The following is a 17,392-nucleotide window of genomic DNA, read 5'->3' as shown; positions in this document are numbered from 1 at the left end:
AGTTATCCCAGTTATTTTCATACACGAGCGACTACACTAACATTAACAGATTTGAGATTGCATTTATAATAACACTTTAAATAGATGTAAGTCTAGCAAAAATCATGATTATTTTATGTGAAATATATAATTGAATTTTGGTGGCACCTTAATAATCATTACTATTATTAATTTAGCATATTTTATTAATAAATACTGGGCTAGATGATTTACAAAAGTGTATCTTAAGTAGTCTTTACTTCTTTTTCTTTCATGCATTTGATTCAAGTGGGTTATGAACTCCCATTTTTACCCCAAATACAAGTTGCAGAATCACATCGGTTACACATCCACATTTTTACATAATGCCATATTAGTGACTGTTATATTCTGCTACCTTTCCTATCCCCTACTATCCCCCCTCCCCTTCCCTCTCATCTTCCCTCTCTACCCCATCTGCTGTTATTCAATTCTCTCCCTTGTTTTTTTTCCCCTTTCCCCTTACAAACTCTTATATGTAATTTTGTGTAACAATGAGGATCTCCTTCCATTTCCATACAGTTTCCCTTCTCTCTCCCTTTCTCTCCCCCCACTCGTCTCTGTTTAATGTTAATCTTTTCCTCATGCTCTTCCTCCCTGTTCTGTTCTTAGTTGCTCTCTTTATATCAAAGAAGACATTTGGCATTTGTTTTTAAGGATTGGCTAGCTTCACTTAGCATAATCTGCTCTAATGCCATCCATTTCCCTGCAAATTCCATGATTTTGTCGTCTTTTAGTGCTGCGTAATACTCCATTGTGCATAAATGCCACATTTTTTAATCCATTCATCTATTGAAGAGCATCTAGGTTGATTCCAGAGTCTAGCTATTGTGAATTGTGCTGCTATGATCATTGATGTGGCAGTATCCCTATAGTATGCTCTTTTAAGGTCCTCAGGGAATAGACCGAGAAGGGCGATAGATGGGTCAAATGGTGGTTCCATTCCCAGCTTTCCCAGGAATCTCCATACTGCTTTCCATATTGGCCAAACCAATTTGCAGTCCCACCAGCAATGTACAAGTGTACTCTTTTCCCCACATCCTCTCCAGCACTTGTTGTTGTTTGACTTCAGAATGGCTGCCAAACTTACTGGAGTGAGATGGTATCTTAGGGTGGTTTTGATTTGCATTTCTCTGACTGCTAGAGATGGTGAGCATTTTTTCATGTACTTGTTGATTGATTGTATGTCCTCCTCTGAGAAGTGTCTGTTCAGGTCCTTGGCCCATTTGTTCTATCAGGCGCAGAGTCTGATTTGATATCAAGCTCTTGATCCATTTTGAATTAATTTTTGTGCATGGTGAGAGAAAGGGGTTCAGCTTTATTTTGTTGCATATGGATTTCCAGTTTTCCCAGCACCATTTGTTGAAGATGCTATCCTTTCTCCATTGCATGCTTTTAGCCCCTTTATCAAATATAAGAAAGTTGTAATTTTGTGGATTGGTCTCTATGTCCTCTATTCTATACCATTGGTCCACCTGCTTGTTTTGGTATCAGTACCATGCTGGTTTTGTTACTATAGCTCTGTAGTACAGTTTGAAATCTGGTATCGCTATACCTCCAGATTCACACTTCCTGCTTAGAATTGCTTTTGCTATTCTGGGTCTTTTGTTTTTCCATATGAATTTCATGATAGCTTTATCTATTTCTACAAGAAATGCCATTGGGATTTTGATTGGCATTGCGTTGAACCTGTAGAGAACTTTGGGTAATATCGCCATTTTGATGATGTTGGTTCTACCTATCCATGAACAGGGTACATTTTTCCATCTTCTAAGATCTTCTTCTATCTCTCGCTTTAGGGTTCTTAGTTTTCATTGTATAAATCTTTCACCTCTTTTGTTAGCTTGATTCCCAAGTATTTTATTTTTTTTGAGGATATTGTGAATGGGGTGGTTTTCCTCATTTCCATTTCAGAAGTTTTGTTGCTGATATACAGGGATGCCTTTGATTTATGCGTGTTGATTTTATATCCTGCCACTTTGCTGAATTCATTTATTAGTTCTAGTAGTTTCTTTGTAGACCCTTTTGGGTCTTCTAGGTATAGGATCATGTCTTCCGCAAATAGTGATATTTTAAGTTCTTCTTTTCCTATTTTTATGCCTTTAATTTCTTTTGTCTGTCTAATTGCTCTGGCTAGTATTTCAATGACTAAATTAAATAGAAGTGGTGAGAGAGGGCATCCCTGTCTTGTTCCAGATTTTAGCGGGAATGCCTTCAGTTTTTCTCCATTTAGAATGATGCTAGACTGAGGCTTAGCATATATAGCTTTTACAATGTTGAGGTAAGTTCCTGTTATCCCTAGTTTTTCTAGTGTTTTGAACATAAAGGGATGCTGTACTTTGTTGAATGCTTTTTCTGCATCTATCGAGACGATCATATGGTTCTTATCTTTAAGTCTATTGATGTGGTGAATAACATTTATTGATTTCCGTATATTGAACCAGCCTTGCATCCCAGGGATGAATCCTACTTGATCATGGTGCACAATGTTTTTGATATGCTTTTGTATTCGATTCTCCAGGATTTTATTGAGAATTTTTGCATCTATGTTCATTAGAGATATTGGTCTGTAGTTTTCTTTCTTTGAAGTGTCTTTGTCTGGTTTCGGGATCAGGGTGATGTTGGCCTCATAGAATGAATTTGGAAGAGCTCCTTCTTTTTCTATTTCTTGAAATAGCTTGAAAAGTATTGGTATTAATTCTTCTTTGAAGGTTTTGTAAAACTCCGCTGTATGCCCATCCGGTCCAGGGCTTTTCTTTGTTGGTAGTCTTTTGATGGCTTCTTCTATTTCTTCCTTTGTTATTTGTCTGTTTAAATTGTGTGTGTCTTCCTGACTCAATCTGGGCAGATCATATGACTTACGAAATTTATCGATATCTTCACTGTCTTCTATTTTATTAGAATATAGGGTTTCAAAATTCTTTCTAATTATCTTCTGTATTTCTGTAGTGTCTGTTGTGATATTGCCTTTTTCATCCCGTATGTTAGTAATTTGAGTTGTATCTCTTCTTCTCTTCGTTAGCATGGCTAAAGGTCTGTCGATCTTATTTATTTTTTCAAAGAACCAACTTTTAGTTTTATCAATTTTTTCAATGTTTTTTTTGTTTCAATTTCGTTGATTTCCGCTCTGATTTTAATTATTTCTTGTCTTCTGCTATATTTGCTGTTGTTTTGCTCTTCCTTTTCTAGGGTTTTGAGATGTAGTGTGAGTTCATTTATTTGTTGTTTTTTTCTTTTTTTGAGGAATGAACTCCAGGAAATGAATTTCCCTCTTAAAACTGCTTTCATTGTGTCCCATAGATTCCGGTATGTTGTGTCTGAATTGTCATTTATCTCTAAGAATTTTTTGATTTCCTCCTTTATGTCTTCTGTAACCCACCGATCATTCAGTAACATATTGTTTATTTTCCTTGTGATGCAGGATTTTTCCTTCCTTCTTTTATCATTGATTTCGAGTTTCATTCCATTATGATCAGATATGGTGCATGGTATTATTTCCACACCGTTATATTTACTAAGAGTTGCCCTATGGCCTAATATATGATCTATCTTTGAGTAAGATCCATGTACTGCTGAGAAGAACGTGTATCCACTTGATGATGTTTGATATATTCTATATATGTTGGTTAAGTCTAGGTTATTGATTACATCATTGAGTTCTATAGTTTCTTTATTCAGCTTTTGTCTGGAGGATCTGTCTAATGGCGAGAGCGGTGTGTTAAAGTCACCAATAATTATTGTGTTGTGGTCTATTTGACTCTTGAACTTGAGGAGAGTTTGTTTTATGAACGTTGCCGCACCATTGTTTGGTGCATACAAATTGATAAGTGTTATGTCTTGTTGGTGGATGGTTCCTTTTAACAGGATATAGTGTCCTTCTTTATCCCTTTTGATTAACTTAGGTTTGAAGTTGATTTTATTCGATATGAGTATGGCCACTCCTGCTTGCTTCCGAGGGCCATGTGAGTGGTATGATTTTTCCCAATCTTTCACCTTCAGCCTGTGTATGTCTTTTCCTATCATATGAGTCTCCTGAAGGCAGCATATTGTTGGATTTGTTTTTTTGATCCAGGTTACTAGCTTGTGTCTCTTGATTGGTGAGTTTAGTCCATTAACATTTAAGGTTACAATTGAAATATGATTTGTACTTCCAGTCATGTTTATTTATTTATTTATTTTAGTTTGGCTAGTTTTTACTTTTTGGTTATTTTCCTCCCCCTTTACTGAGATACCTCCAGCTGTTAATTTTCGGCACTATTTTTCCATTCCTCTTCTTGTAGAATTTTGCCCAAAATGCTTTGCAGTGCTGGTTTTCTGGCTGCGAATTCTTTTAGCTTTTGTTTATCATGAAAGATTTTAATTTCATTGTCAAATCTGAAGCTTAATTTTGCTGGATACAGTATTCTTGGTTGGAATCCATTATTTTTCAGCATTTGAAATACATTGTTCCAGGATCTTCTCGCTTTCAAAGTCTGTGATGAAAAATCTGTCATTAACCTAATTGGTTTACCCCTGAATGTAATCTGCCTCCTTTTTCTCATAGCTTTTAATATTCTCTCCTTGTTCTGTATGTTGGCTATCTTCATAATTATATGTCTTGGAGTTGGTCTATTATGGTTTTGGATGTTTGGGGTCCTGTAGGCTTCCAGGATTTGGCAATCCATTCCATCTTTCATCTCTGGGAAGTTTTCTAGGATTATTTCATTTAATAAGTTGTCCATTCCTTTGGTTTGAACCTCTGTGCCTTCTTCTATCACAATGACTCTCAAATTTGTTTTTTTGATGAGATCCCATATCTCTAGGATAGATTGCTCATGAGATTTAAGCATCTTTTCTGTGTTGACTATATTCTTTTCAAGTTGATAAACTTTGTCTTCATTATCTGATGTTCTGACTTCTACTTGATCTAGTCTATTTGTAATATTCTCATTAGAGTTTTTAATCTGGTTTATGGTTTCTTGCATTTGTAGGATTACTGTTTGGTTTTTTTTTTTTTAAGATCTCTATCTCCTGGTAAAGCTCGTTCTTTGCAGTTTGAATTTGTTTGTTTAGTTCGTTTTCAAAATATACTTTCAATGTTTGGACTTGCTGTCTCATGTCTTCTCTAATATTCCGTTCCATCATTAGGTTCTAACTCATTAGGTATGCCTTGATTTCTTTCCCTGCCCATGTTTCTGATGCTTCTAGGTCCTCCTGTAGATTTAAGTTGTCCTGCATTATCTGTAATCCTTTTTTCCCTTGTTTTTTCATGTTGTTCACGTTACTTTCCAGCTCTGTTTGACTGCTTTGTAACTGCTTTCTCCTATACATTTGTTTTGGCTTTGTATATCTCTGTTGTCTCTCCTTTGTGGTGGGAGATTATGCCTAGAGATGTTGGGCTTTATTGTACTTTAGAGCTGACTCATTCAATTTATAAAGGGCTTCCGGATTCTGTATGCATATAGTGATCTGTTGTTTGTTCTTAGGACTTTAGGTTAGGTGCTATGAAGAAGGGTTAGTATGTCTTGGTTACTTTAGAAGGTTGCTCTACTGAAGGGGGATACTAACTGTCTATTGGATCAGGGTGTTGGTAGTAGCTAGGTATTTAGGAGCCCTATAGACAGCCTCAAAACATTCACCTATTTGCATTTAGAAAATTACACATAATGGAGGACGTAATGCTTGGGATGAAAGTTGGGGGGAAGGGGAAGGAAGGTGCTCTTGAAAAGAAAGGAGAGGGAGATAGATAGCATAGAGGAGAATGGAAAGTACAATAAAACTTGAAAGGGGAAAGAAAGAGGGAAAAGGGGGGAGAAAAAATAAAATAAAATAAGAAATAAAATTAGGTCTTAGAGATCCATTTTCTTCTCTTCCCATAGGCAGAGCTGTGCCCTCCAAGCTGAGTTTTGCCCTCAAAGTGTCGACAGCAATCCCTGTAAGGCGGCTCCTGGGAGTCTCTGAATCCTGTTGGTCCAGAGCTGTTTCACTTCTAAGGCCCCTCCTCCCCTTCCTCCTGCCAGCCAGCCAGGTCCTGCTCACCGGAGGCGGTTCCCCAAGGATCTGGTTACACTTTCAGCCCCACCGTGTGCCCTATTTCCCGAACGACTGAGCACTCTCTCTGTCATTCATTTAAGCCCCAGTGCTGTGGAGCTGTGGTCTGGGAGTCAATAGTTTAATTTTTCCAGACCCGTTTGGTGGGCACACCCTCGGAAGCTGGCGGCTAAGACCTTGGGTGTTGCCACTGGTGGTAATGGGAGTTGGGGGTCGAGGATCCCTCTGCTTCCCTCAGCCCCTACAATCACGACCACTCCGCTGGCGGTAGGAGAGGTTGGGGGTCTGGAGTGTCCTCTGTTTCCCTCCGCCTCTACCATCACGCCCTCTCAGTTGGCAGTAGGGGGAGTTGGGGGTCGGGAGTCCCTTGGCCCTTACGGTCACGCCCACGGAGAGATTTTTGAAGTTTCCCGGTTGTTTGTGTCTGATGTGGGTGGGAGTCACACATATGCTAAAGTAGATTCCACTGGGAAGGAATCTCGTTGGCCGAACTTTGGTGACTTCCCCTCTCTGCTATGGTGGGCCCCTGGCTCCTTGCAGGAGTGTCCGAAGGGAGGGGTGGGATTGGCTTGTCTCTGGTCTGACTCAATCTCTGGTTTTAGTTCCCAGTTCGCTATTTCATAAAGGCTTAGTTAGAGTCCCTTCAGGTCACCTCCAGAGCCGGGCGGGTGGGGCCGTTCGCCTAGCCGGGCGGGCGGGGGGCGTTCGCTGTGCATGTGGGCCCATTCCCAGAGCCAGGCGGGCTGGGGGCCTTTCGCCGGGCCGGGCGGGGACCCTTCTCGCCTTGCCGGGTCGCTGGGGGGCCGTTTGCAGAGCCAGGCAGGCAGCGGCCGGCGGCCATTCGGCGGCCGGCGGGACTGGACCTCTGCGCCGCGTGGCCGAGATTCACTCGTCTGGGACAAACTGTCACCTCTAATAAACTAATTCCCGGCAGGTCTCCTTTCAGCGGAATTTTGCTAGAAGTTCCTCAGCAGGTAGAATCCAGGCATATTAATGTTCTAATCCCTTTAATGTGGAGATACTGAAAGTGCTGCTTCCTTGCCCGCCGCCATGTTGGGTCCCCCCTTTACTCCTTTTTAAAAAATTTCTTCTTTTGTCTTGGTTTTATCATAAGGTGTGTGTGTGTGGTGGGGGAGAGGTAGGGAGAGACAGAAAGAAAGAGGATAGAAAGAGAGAGAAAGAAAGAGAGAAAAAGAGAGAGAGGAGCAAGGTCACACAGTGAATAGCATGGAGATGTGGGATTTGGATCCAGGCAGGACCACCTTGTGTACACCATGCTCTTCCATACCGAGGGATACCTTGCTGCTCTCTGACTTCATGTGAGGGGACAAAGATCATCTTATTAAAGATAGACCTGATTGCAGTGGAACAATTTGTGCATGAAATTTACAAAAATCACAAGTCAGATCTAAGTTTCATAGAGTCTGAAGATCATACCATCACAGGCCTCTCTTAAAGAAAGAATAGAAATGAAAATGCAGAATTAGGCACAAAAAGAACACTTATTTTGAATAAGAAAAGGATATAACAAATTACAAAATAGATTTTCATTAAAGAACTCCCTGTGTGGTGTTTGTCACATCAAGTAGGTAAAGGTGATATTTGAATTAGAGATTTAGCACATTTAAATAATATTTGGGGCCATTTTAGTAAGTTGAAATCTGAAACGAAAACAATGATATAGCAAAGTAGGTATCTCTGTGCTGGGAGCCATTAGCCAAGTAGGTATGACAATTTCCTTGCCAGCGTACCCCATGTTGCAGTGACATTGAATGTACGTGACCTTGCTCAAGGACCAAGGCAGATTAGGGTGTTCCCGGTTTTAAGATAATCGTGTTTAGGGCGTTCCCAGTTTAGGTTCCAGGTTTAAGGTTTAAGATTATTCCTGCTGGGAATAGGGAGTATCCTGCTGCCTGAGTTCCCCTTGAGTTCTCACGGGATTCAGACAATATATTTTGGAGATAGAAGCCCAGTGGAGGTGGATTTGGGAAGAAAACATGGATTTCCCCAGAACGTGATTGTAGACGGCTGGTGTGAGTTCGGGAATAAAGAGTTGCTGTTTGAATCTACAAGCTGTGTGGTGGCTCGTGATTGTGTGCCCAGCCAGACTGCAGCATTTGTGCCCAGCCAGACTGTGGCATCTCTGAAGTGAGAAACCAGTGTTACAACAGTGAGATTTATAAAATGATTGTCAGAGCTACTATATATTCTCAGCATTATTGTAACTTTCAATAACAACTTGAAGATTGCAAAATTAGAGATATTACCTTTTTCCATTTCAAACTTTTAATCATTTGAAAGATTAAGAAGAGCATGTAGGTAAAAGATATACTTGATTTTCAAAGCCCTGAGGAGACTATTGCATTCAATTTTGAGTATGAAGACATAAATGAGATATTACAGAGTGGGCCTCCATTTATACTGAAGAATGATTTTAATACTAATTTTACCATAAATTTGGATTAACCTTAAGGAATTTTTTTAAAAGTAGAAAGTGTATGGGGTGGGGATGTGGCTCAAGCGGTAGCGAGCTCGCCTGGCATGTGTGAGGCCCAGGTTCGATCCTCAGCACCTCATTCAAACAAAGATGTTATGTCCACCAAAAACTAAAAAATAAATATCAAAAAATTCTCTCTCTTTTTGTTTTTTAAAAAGTAGAAAGTGTATTGCTATCCACAATGTACCATTCACAATTGTCTGTTTGTGTAAATTTGGATTTTCAGCAACAACTTGATTTAAAAAAAAAGGAAAAGTCTCAACAGTGAATGAGATCAGCAAGTATCCTTGTCTTTGTGTGCTCTACCTTGGGATGGATGGATGAACAGAAAAGCACACCCATAACAGTAAAATCACTCCCAAGTTTTATTTATATTGAAAGTTATTTGTTGTGTTGAACTTAAATTATATTTACAAAATTATGTTAGGTGCTTAAAAAGACTGTCCACACCACCTCTAAAATACTTCTACTCTACATTCTTGGTTACATACTTGTGATTTCCTCTTTATATAGCAATGATTTTTAAACTGATAAGAACAGATACTACACTTGATCTTAGCCAAAAGGCCGAGAAGCGATGAGCAATGATTTTTAAGATAATTTTCTACACAAAGAATAGAAAGATATTTCAGTTTTTCATTTAAATATCTGGTCAAAATTTGTTTTTATTATTGAAAAAACAAATAACTGCTATTCATTCCAATCATTGGAAGGAATGAAGAAACTTTTAGTTCTAGGTCCAGACACTAAAATGAAGAATAAAAATCATTGTCATCTGTCTTCCATAGACATTATGATTATGAATGCCTCCCAAGTCAGCATGCAGCTCATCTTTCATGTGTATCCTAATGGTGACGTATAAGTTTATGCAGAGCAGATGACCACCCTACCAGAAGATGGTAGGAGGTAAAGTGGGCGATTCCTCCACTGTGAGAGAGCTCTGTGTATGCAAAGGTGCCTTCAGTTGACAGAAATCAGGAATCCATTGGCTGTCAATAGAGAGCATCTTGCTTTTGTTTCAGAGAGTCATTTCCCAAACTTTCTCTGCTCCTCTAATAGCATTGCTCTTTGTGTCTCTAGTATCTGTTAATCTGTAATGTAAAAGAAATGCTCTTGTACATTAATGATGGAAATTATGATATTAAATGACATTGGGTTTTATCAATGAAAAAATTAGCTATTATTAAATACTTGGGTGCATAAAGCATGCAACTTCACATACAAATTTACCCCCTGTGTGTCCACTTTACTACAGGAGCATCCTCTGCAAACAGAGGTCTTCTGATAGATTCTATGTAACATGATTAAATTCCAGTCAAATATGATCATTCCAATTAAATAGGGGGAAAAGTAAGAAAACATTTGTAATCCAATTGTTGAGTATATTTCTGAAATGGAAGGGTTTATTTTGTCTAGGATTGATGCTAGCTCAATACTCTGCTTATGGATTTTCACTCTGATGACAGAAAGAATTTTTCTCAGACTAGCTTTCAGCTATCTCTATTGGAGGCTTGTTTTTCCCATACCAAAGTCATTTTGGAGTGTATACCTTAGGGCCCATTCTGAGTTCAGCATCAGGAAGCTGGGTGATTGCACACAGTGAACAAAGGTGTACTCCTAGATGCAATTCTCACTCTAGGATCTAATAAAAACAGAACCATTCATAACATGACTGTGAACCAATATTTATCACTAAACCTAACCCAAATATGAGTATCCTCAACTCAACTTCCCCTTAGCCAAATATCAAAAATACAGCTACGCCAGCGTCACCCAATATAAGGAGAAGTGCCAAGAAGGGAGCTGGAAGTGAGACAGAGAGAAAAAGCAATCCTCATCAATTTGCTTAAAATGTATGACATCAATATATTTAAAAAGGATATGAGCACATGAGCACATTACTAGGGCCCCTCCCAAGGCCTTGACAAACTCCTGAACTAGCAAGGGGTTAATCTGCTTCATGGTACATTCACCTCTGACTGTAATAAGTTTCTGATCCATATGATTAGCAGTTGTTGCTTAAATTATGTAAAAATGTTCCTCCTTTTGATTAGTAACCGTGACATTAGTAACTAGTAACAGTGACAAGCGTAAGAAGATTCTGTTATATAGCCAAAATGGTGAATCATGCCTACCTACGTCATCGCAATGGTATTATGAAGCTTCCGTTAGCTTAAATTTGAAGAGATTTTTCTCTCCTTGGCACTAAAGTGGTATTTTGAACTAGTCACATAGATTTCCATCTGTCTTTCTGAATCTCCAACTCAAACCAATTTCCTGTCTTCTATATTAAAATTTGAAAAAGTTTTATTTCATCAAATTTGTAAGCCAAGTCTCATTTGATTTCCTCTTTTGTAATTCCTTAAAGCAAATTTTTTGCAGGACATATTTGATTTAACTTTTGTCTAAAGATGTCCAATAACTTTTTTTCCTCTGGCAGCATCTGTATGGAAATGCTTAGGGAAAGGGATTTAAAAGGGAGATTCTGAAATCCTTGGGGAATTCCAAAGGAGGCCAGAGCTTTCTAGCCATGTGAATTAATGACATTGTCCAGGAATTAGTGAGTCATGTGTCAGGCATACTGAGGTCAGAATGGGGCCAAGAGAAGGAAACAAGCCTTGGACATAGGAACTCCTGTCTGCTCAGCCAGAATGACTGTGAGAGACTAACTTCATTCAGCAGATTTTTCTTGAATGTTTGGTATTTGTGAGGTGCTTGGGATTCAGGTTCAGTTTCTATTTTTTAAGAGGTAAAAATTTAAGAAATCACTTAGGGATAAGTACAGTTGGCTACAGGAGAGCTTCTAGGCTAGGGAGAGTAGACTATGTTATCTTAACCTATGTAAGGAGGTGGAGGTTGAACTAATGAGCTCACAGGAAGTAATCCAAGCAGTGACACTACCTTGATTGAATTATAAAGATTGTATAAAGAAGGGGAAGTATATTCCATATAGAGAGAGTCAGATGAGCAAAGACTCAAAAGGTATGACAATTTGGTAGACTAAAGCTAAGGGTGGGTGGAGGAACAGATAGATCCAGAGAAGAATCTGAAGAGCCTGGGGGGACAAGTAGACAAAAATCATTATCACGGTCAGAATTGTAAATTCTATCCAGAAGAGAATGGCACATGGGTAGACACTGAAGATAAAGCCAGGGAAAGGCATAGCTAGATTTGCATTGTAGAAATTTCATTTGGTAGAAGTGAGTGAACAGTGGAGGAGAAAGTTTGAGGCCTATGACTGGCTACCCAGCTCTGTCCAGTGCCTGTCCAGCCCTAGTCTCTGCTTCGCTGACTCAGAGCATTTGATGCCCTGGCTATTTGTATTTTAATGTGTGAAACAGAACTTTGTGGAAACACCCCGTCATTAACTACCTTGGCAGCTGCTTATTTTTTCCTAAGCCCTTGGAAAATGAACAGTAATAATCATTATTACATTAAGAATAATAATGACAGTAATGGTTAAAAAAATACAGGCAATGTCATATATGGGAGGATCCAGATATAAGATTGATAGCTTCAATGGGTGAAGGTTCAAATTTTTGGCATGACCTTTCTCCATGAAAAGTGAATAAGTGACCTGCAGCCCATCCAATGACTTCTCTTGCTAGAGCTGCCTCTGCAGCAGGCCCAGAGTTTCTGAAGGAAAGAGCACATGGGTCCAAAGGCTAGGATTCTGGCTCTCCTTTAAAAATTCCCCCCTTTAAAAACTCTATGCTCAGTTTCTAAATCAAGCCCTCCAAGACAGGGGAGAAGTCCTGTCTATGTGCTCCTTTGAGCCCTCTGCCTATGCCATAACACTCCACAAGCTGCGTGTTTATCTGCCTGTTCATAGCCTCACTGGACCGCAAGATCTACAAAGGAAGAAACATCCTATTCACAGTTACACTAACAACATGAACCAGTGTTGGTCCATCCCATGCTGAAAAACTGTTTATTAAATTATTAGTAATACTCATTTTATTAAATAACATTATTGAATTAGTGAATAAATTAGGTTCAGAAAAAATCAAAAAGTCAAAAACATCAGGAACTAAATATTTAGAAAATAAACATTTGCTTTGCTTTTCCTGAGCAAATTAATATACATTTATACTCTCCCTACCCACCTCTACTCCACCCTGTGTCCACATGGCTTCTGTGAGCACCTGTTCGTTACTTGAGTCTGGGAAAAGAGTAAAGGCACTGATCAAAATTAAGTATTTACTGATTGTAACTACTTCAAGAGATGTTCTGCTTATTATACCCGGGCATTGAAGCCAGTCTTGCAGAACTAGATGAACAACAGTGGTTCATCTTTGGGCTGAGCAAAGAAGATTCACTTGGTGTTATGGACTGAATTTTTTACCCTAAAAATTCATACATTGAAGTTTGAACCCACAGTACATCTTAGAATGTGACTGTTTGGGGAGATAAGATCTTTAAAGAGACAATTAAGGTTAAAGTAGGTCACATGGGTTGTCTTTAATCCAGTCTGACTGGTGACCTTGTAAGAAGAAGAGGAGGTACCAGGGATGCATGCACACAGAGGGAACAACCAGAGAGCAGCTCTCTGCAAACCAAGGAGAAAGCCCTCAGAAGAAACTAAACTTATCAAAACCCCCCTCCTTTTTTTTGGACCCCAGAATTATGAGAAAATAGAATCCTATTGTTCAAGCCACCAAGTCTCTGGTATTTTGTTACGCTAGTCCTAAGAAACTAACATTCTTACCAATTTTTTTTTATCCTCCTAAAGCATAAACTGGTATTTCTATGTTCTATTTCTTGTGGGGAAATTCCTTTATCTGTTCTTTATGTATGCAGAGATAGGAATATATCCTGATACAACACATTGAAAAGAACACAATATAGAGCCAAGTGAGGTGGCACACACCTGTAATCCCTGGGACTAGGAAGGCTGAAGCTGGAGGATCACAAGTTTGAGGCCAAGCTCAGCAATTTAGTGGGGTACTAAGGTGCTTAGTGAGACCCTGTCTGAAACTAAAATCAAAAGGACTGGGGATGTGGCTCAGGGTAGAGCACCCCTGGGTTCATTCCCAGTACAAAAAAAAAAATCATCCTGTGGTATACCTCAAACAAATCAAATCATAAAGAAACATGAGACAAATTCAGTTTGAAGACATGTTCCAGGATAAAGAAGACTAAAGAGACAAGACAAATTAATTCCCTATGCGGTCCTGAATTGAATCCTGGGACAGTTCATCTCCTATCTTTATCTGTCTATCTATCTATATCTATCTACTTACGTACCTACCTACCAACCAAACCATTCATTCATCCAGCTTTTCATCCATCTATATAAAGGGAATTGATGAGATAGCTGTCACAATTTGAATAAGCACTATAAATTAATTACTATTATATCACCATTAATTTACTAATTTTGATAATTATACTCATGTTTCATAAGAGAATTTTCTTGTTCTTAGGAAATGCTGGGAAATCTGGGTAAAAGTATTCTGGAATTCTTATACTCTTCTTAAACTTTTATAATTTTAAAGTCATTTCAAAATATAAATATTATTAAAATTATGGATATAAATTATGAAAACAATCAAACTGAGAGGTATGTGCATTGAACAATCTAGTTAATATTATACTAAATCAGGTTAAACTTTAAGCTTGTGAAAAATAGTTAAAAGACCATGAAGCATTTAATTGTGTCAGAGTGAGTTCGGGTACAGGTGCAAAGTGCAGGGTGCATATTGGATTTTGAGTAATTTCCAGTAATGCAGTGCAAGGATGAAGGCTCACACACATTTAGTGTTGCAATCATTTAAAAGTCTCAGGAGCACTCCAGCCTGCACAGTCCTCAGAGAATATCAAGCAGACTGGTGTCTGAGGCTGTGGGAAACTGAGTGAAAAATAGCTCCACCCTAACATGACTTCCCAAATGGCTCCTGCTCAACTGTTCTCTTGGCAGTTTCACACTGTGTGAGGTAGAACAATGTTCCAATCAATGTTTTCTTTTATCTAACAATGTTTGCAAAAAGCAAGGCTATCCAAAATGCTTAGAGACTTGCCTATTAAAAACAAAACAAAACAAAACAAAAAACCCCTCTACTTCTATTCATTTAATGTTGGCAGGACTGAAAAATGCAAAATATCTTCTGTAGGCCCTGGATACTTTTACCATTGTGAAACCCTTCCACCACAATACTTCAACATGTATTTTCTCTGTTTTAGGCAAAATTTAAGCATGTTTTGCCAGGTGCTGTGGTGCACACTTGTAATCCCAGTAACTCAGGAGACTGAGGCAGGAAGATTACAAGTTTGAGGACAGCCTCTGCAACTCAGTGAGGCCTCAAGCAACTTAGGGAGGCCCTGCCTCAAATTAAAAATCAAAATGGACAGGAGATGTGGCTCAGTGGTAAAGTGCCTCTGGGTTCAATCCCCAGTCCCCCCACCAAAAAAATGTTCATAGGCCTCTAAAATTATTGTGGGCCCCAGGTCCTATAGGCATTATGGCTAATGCCTAAGTCAGTCCTGATTTGTGTTAAATTTTAAATTATTTATTCCCATGTCTATACCATTAAATAAAATGTTTGAATTTATATAGGCATGATTAATACAATGAGAGCTTGTTTGATAACACATATATTTTATATGTCCAAATGTTAGCCAAATTGAAAGACCTATAAATCATGACGTATCTTATAACCATTTATGAGTAATATCTTTCACTGGGAGTGTGCAGTTGGTGATTACTGCTTATTAACAGTGAACCAGAAAGCCTGCATCTTTTTACTCAGTGTTCTGTTGATAAAGACTCAGACAATAATAATTTCCTGTTTTGAAGACCCCTGATGACCCCTAGACCATCCAGAGAATTTTACTTATCACAAATAGTGTGGTTTTAGCATAAGGCTTCCCTATTTGTATTTTTGTTTTGTCAACACTGAAGTTTTTTGTTTGTTTGCTTACTTGTATGTTTGGTTTGGGAGTATTTCTATGTCATACTCAATGTTCTATTTAGTCTTTCTAAAGGTAATTTCTCTGTTGATGAAATTAAAGTTTCCCTCCTCTAAATAGCATTGTATTTTCACAGTATAAGAACTCCAAAATCAAATAGAAAAAATGCCATATGGAAATTCAATATTAACTTTAAAAACTATAAATATTATTCTTTATATAGGAAGTTATTCAAAACAGTAAGAAAGACAATTAATATCAAGGGCTAGCCTAATGTTAGGTCTGCTATCTGTAGTCACTTGTTTCTTAAAATTAAGACATTTCCCAGGATCCTCAAAATCACCATGTTTGAGTCTAAAAAATATCTAGTAGAATTGTGCCCTTTGGTAAAATTCATCTCTTATCCATTTCTGTTTTTACTGCTGCTACTGTGCCAAGTGTGAGTACAAGCTTGTGTATCCAACACATTCTTCACACTTTTCCATGTCAAATTTATCAAAGAACTAAGAATGATTCAGAGTGGATCAGACTATAAACATTAAGGTATCATGAAAACGTTATCAAAAGTGCTTAGTTATTTTGCTCCTGCAAATGTAGAATAGGTACTGAGTATACAGAGGTAAAATAACATCAAGATAAAATGTCTGTCTGTGAAATTTAACATGGTACTCTCTATCATCCATCTCCCTTTAGCTATTGTGGCCCCTTTGTTTCTGAATTTTGGAACAAACCTTCCATTTATTTGATATAAGCAGATCTTGAAATGCACTTCGGGAAACTGGCTAATCTGACATTCTGCAGAGTTAGAGCAATTAGAGAAGCAGGAGAAAGTTTTTGAAGTGGTAACTAAATTCAAATTGAGAATTACTTCCAGTGAAGCAGATCTAGGTGCATGTTGGCTCACCCTAGCAATCTGACTATAGGTACCTGGGGAATCCACTTCACTATGATACTGGAATCCACTGGCCTTTATAAGTGAGGTACCTGGGGCTCTGAGAAAATTGGGAAGACATCATCTTGAGATCTTCAATTTACCACAGCATCAAAGGACCATGATTTAATGGCAAATGGAAATCTTAAACCAGATAAACAATATCAATAGTCTCTTTCTCTTTTTAGTGTGAATTTTATTCATGAAGAGAATTCTGCCTGGACCTACAGATGGAAGATTGCCAGATAGTTCTGAGGAGGTGAGTTCATTTCCTCAATTAAAATTCTTTGTCATAGAACTAATAGAGAATATTAAGAAAAGTAAGCTCAATAATTTTATGTATGCTATTTTAAACAGAAAATATAGCAGGAGCATTTTTTCTTTCTAAATAACTGAAAATGTAGAGAACAACAGTAAACCTCAAAGAGTAATAATTTCTCAAAAAAAGCATAATAAAAATTTCTCACCAGGCACAGTGGCACACTCCTGTAATCCCAGTGGCTTGGAGGCTGAGGCAGGAGGATCTTGAGTTCAAAGCCAGGCCCAGCAAAAGTGAGGTGCTAAGCAACTCAGTGAAACCCTGTCTCTAAATAAAATACAAAAAAGGGCTGGAGTGTGGCTCAGTGGTTGAGTGCTCCTGAGTTCAATCCCTGATACCCCCCTAAAAATTCTTTATTTTTTTCTTAATTTACAATTTTTTGTTTCATTTTTAGGGATGAGAAAAAAGTGAATAATAAAAATTTATAAGGGCAATTATTCCATGGTTCCCTCAAATTCCTTAGTGAATATGCTAACAAAATTTTAAGTAAACAAAATTCAGAGTTGTAGCCTCTGCTGTGGTCCCTGATCCATTTCATTCCATCTGTATCTCTTCAATGCTTGCTCACAGGTTCTTCTTCAAAGGATTTCCTCCAGCCACCAGAGTTTGTTATACAACCAGGGCCACAGGATGAAAATTCTGGGAAATTGATTTCCTTAGAAGCAGACTTTAACTAATTATCCACTAG

General features: G+C 38.3%; 1 protein-coding gene and 1 pseudogene across 11 annotated transcripts in view; one reads left to right on the top strand and one right to left on the bottom strand.

Moving 5' to 3' along the window:
- The window catches only part of LOC124082200 (platelet factor 4), a 113,294-nt gene that overhangs the window by 14,597 nt on the left and 81,305 nt on the right, over positions 1 to 17,392 (top strand). For all 11 annotated transcript variants that reach the window (XR_009225341.1, XR_009225342.1, XR_009225336.1 and 8 more), the window contains one exon: positions 16,574 to 16,644. The gene's annotated coding sequence lies outside the window, so the exon portion shown is untranslated. The remainder of the gene's footprint in view (positions 1 to 16,573; positions 16,645 to 17,392) is intronic.
- LOC124082311 (U2 spliceosomal RNA) lies at positions 9,024 to 9,124 on the bottom strand (annotated as a pseudogene).

The sequence above is a fragment of the Marmota monax genome, unplaced genomic scaffold (genome assembly GCF_021218885.2).
Source record: "Marmota monax isolate L192 unplaced genomic scaffold, Marmota_monax_Labrador192_F-V1.1 WCK01_AAM20220418_F8-fsc00132, whole genome shotgun sequence".
NCBI lineage: Eukaryota > Metazoa > Chordata > Mammalia > Rodentia > Sciuridae > Marmota > Marmota monax.
The sequence above is the reverse complement of the archived record's forward strand: the minus strand, read 5'-3'. Positions and strand labels throughout refer to the sequence as shown.